The following is a 3397-nucleotide window of genomic DNA, read 5'->3' as shown; positions in this document are numbered from 1 at the left end:
TTGTGTAGCTTTTGACTATGCGATGAGCATAAAAGTCCACGCGATTGTGCAGCGTGCATCAAGTATCGCATACCATGAGATCATGTAGCTACTGACTATGCAATGAGCATGATAGTCTACACGATTATGTAGCGAGCATCGAGTATCATATACTATGCGATCGTGTAGATACTGACTATGCGATGAGCATGATAGTCTACATGATCATTTAGCACACAATCTGTGCATTGAGTATCATATACCGTGGGATCGTTTACCCATCGAGTGCCTACACAATCATGCAACCAACGCAACACGATCGTGTAACAAACTTTACACGATCGCGTAGTATTAGCTATGCGATCATTTAGCAGATGTTACACGATCTTGTAGTAAACTCTACACGAACGCATGACAATGTCTAAACGATCATTTAGTTCTAGCTACACGATGCGGCCACCGTTTCGTCTTCTCCATCGAAACGCACTGCAACCTTTCTTTTGAAGCTTCAGGAACGACTCAAAAACTAAACGAATACATACTTGATTGCAAGTTTAATGCCCAAAAACGCAGGGACCCTTACAAATTAACTTTGTAATTTAAACAAAAAGCCATAAACAGAGACATCTATTCTGTAAACATCCATCAACAACCATCCACATACATTTAACAATTAAACGCAATACAGAAACAAAAACCACCACTATTGTAAACGATTTCAATACAGAAATGGAATTTGGAATCAGAACGAAAACCTGGCTCTAATACCAATTGAAGGAACTCATTTGAAAGAGATCCTTGAGTGGAAGCGGATTGTCCAAATTTTATTTTGATTGAAAAAACAAATTTACAACAAACATACAAGATATGCATTCTTAAATAAATTACAACATGCTTTTTATTAAGAAATAGAGTTTAAGAGATTATAACTTGAGAACGTTTCTTCGTGTTAATCCCATTCGATCTATCACGAACCTTGAACACAGCAACCTATGAAGACCTTTTCTTCGAGAACTTCAGAACCAAAAACAACAGTACACAACCACTAGGAGCCTTCGTAATCGGGGTGAAGAAGTCTAGGAGCGTCGTGTGCTCTAACTATTTTGGGTTAAGGAGGAGTTTGAGTTTGGAGAGGAGAAGATTGAGAAGGAACACGAAACGTTTTTATCCTCTATGTATAGAAACTTTCAATCCTGTAGTGTTTTTCAATGTGAGTCTGTTTCGTATGGAAGAAAAGAAAAACAATGTTTCATTTATTCCAAAATGCCACAAAATTAATTAACTACCCACTAAGATGGTTGGAGAGAATTAGGAATTAATTATCCAAAATAATAAATTTAATATAAATAAATATGATAACCAATTTATCCTATCTTATTTATATTAAACTATATGTTATATCAAATATAACACATAATCTATAGTTTTAATATTATATCATATACAATATAAACTATAGTCATTTTTTTTTTATGGCTTTTAATATAAATCATATGTATATTAAATTTTAATAACTATTTTAATCTCATTCAAATATTTATTTCTTCCAATCAAATAACAATGTATCAATTAAAATAATGATAGTTATATCATATATAATTAAATACCCTCTTATTAATTTGAACAATTCAAATTAACCCAAAAACTGATTTTCAACTAAATCCTTCTGAGCTACTAAGGTGACCTTATGGACTTGTAGCTTGAAGCTCCAACGGTACGTGAATAATTAATTAAACTATTTAATTACATTATCCACCATTTGTTAACTGTCGGACACTCCACTAAAGATCGACAGTTGCATTCTTCACATTACAGATATATTTCTATGTCCATTTAATATAACCAATCAATATACGATGACCCTTCATAAATTACTCGTAAGTACAACTGGGTCAAATTATCGTTTTGCCCCTATAGTTACATCTAACTCCTTAAGTACCACCGATCCCTCTAATGAATAATAGATCATAGTCCTACTATGACTAAACCCCTCTGGGCCAGGAGAGGGTGTGGCGCCACATTGTTCAAGACTCGAAATCAACCCTTAAAGGAGTAATTTATTTACTTATCCCTGCTTCGGAAAAGGAGTGAATTCCATCTTGTGTAGCTGTGTTCCTAGCTCCCCAATCAGACGAATCCCCAAAATGGTAGGCTTGTTGAGTCAGCGATCTGACCACTCTCATCCATACAAATCAAAGAACCGCCCCCATAGGTAGGAGTATACAACTCACTTGGGATTAAGGTCATGTTACCTATGGTCATCCTGGTGAAATGAAAGTCTCTATTATGAACGACGTTATATAATGAGTCTAAGCATTTCGTGGTCCGGTCTTATACAAACTCCTTTGTATAGAATATCCCTGCTCATATGTCTAATACATGAATGATCAGGACCATATCATTTGTAACACTTTACAACAATTGTAACACCTACAAAGCGGGCCATACTCGTAGTGTCACCAGGATAAGGTACCTATCCTTATCCATATACTACAGGTCATTTAGGTTATCACTTAAACATGATCCACCTGTATGTCTCCACATACATGTTTAAGTTACAACAATAACTGTGGATGTTAGTTTATTGGTTTGTGGTTAATGCAACTAAAATATCACATATTTTATAGACAACGAGAATAAAAATATCATATATTATTAATTACATATAAGTTTGTTCATACAATGTCTACAAACTATAGAACCCTACGAGATTTAGGGCATCAACCTCAACAAATACTACTTCAGAGGTTTTTCGTTTTGATTTTGAAGATATGGAAGAAGATGATACCCAAAGTGTAGATACAGAAGTTAATATTTACTTATTGGAGCCTCGTATTAAACACATAGAGAACTTTGATATCTTAGAGTGGTGGAAAGGAAACTCTTATAGATATAAGGTTTGTAGCAAAATTGTACGAGATCTTTTAGCAATTCTGATATCCATAATTGCTTCTGAGTCTGAATTTAATACTAGTGGGAAAGTAATCGATCTTTTTTGTTCTACATTAGCTGCAACCACAGTTGAGGCAATTATATGTGCACAAAATTGGTTACGTTAAAAAAAACAATTAGTGTTGATCTTTGAAGATACTTGGAGGATATTGTAATTGTTGAAGAAGGTTCCTATCTTTAAACATTCTTTCTAGACTTCAAATATATCAATTACATAATTATTATGTTAACAAGTTTATCATTTTTTTTAGATTTTGAAGCAGTTTTAGAGGCGAAAAACATGAAGAAGAACGAGAAGGAGACGGTGGCTTGAACAAGTTTGCTTTTATGTGACTTAAAACTTCGAAGTTTGTTATTGTTGAAGAACTTTTATGTAATTGTTGAAAAACTTTTATGTTATTGTTTGTTTTATATTTGTAGTACTTATATTTGGACTTTGGAATTTTTAAGTTTATTGTTGTTGATG

The sequence above is a fragment of the Benincasa hispida genome, chromosome 9 (genome assembly GCF_009727055.1).
Source record: "Benincasa hispida cultivar B227 chromosome 9, ASM972705v1, whole genome shotgun sequence".
Classification (NCBI taxonomy): domain Eukaryota; kingdom Viridiplantae; phylum Streptophyta; class Magnoliopsida; order Cucurbitales; family Cucurbitaceae; genus Benincasa; species Benincasa hispida.
The sequence above is the reverse complement of the archived record's forward strand: the minus strand, read 5'-3'. Positions refer to the sequence as shown.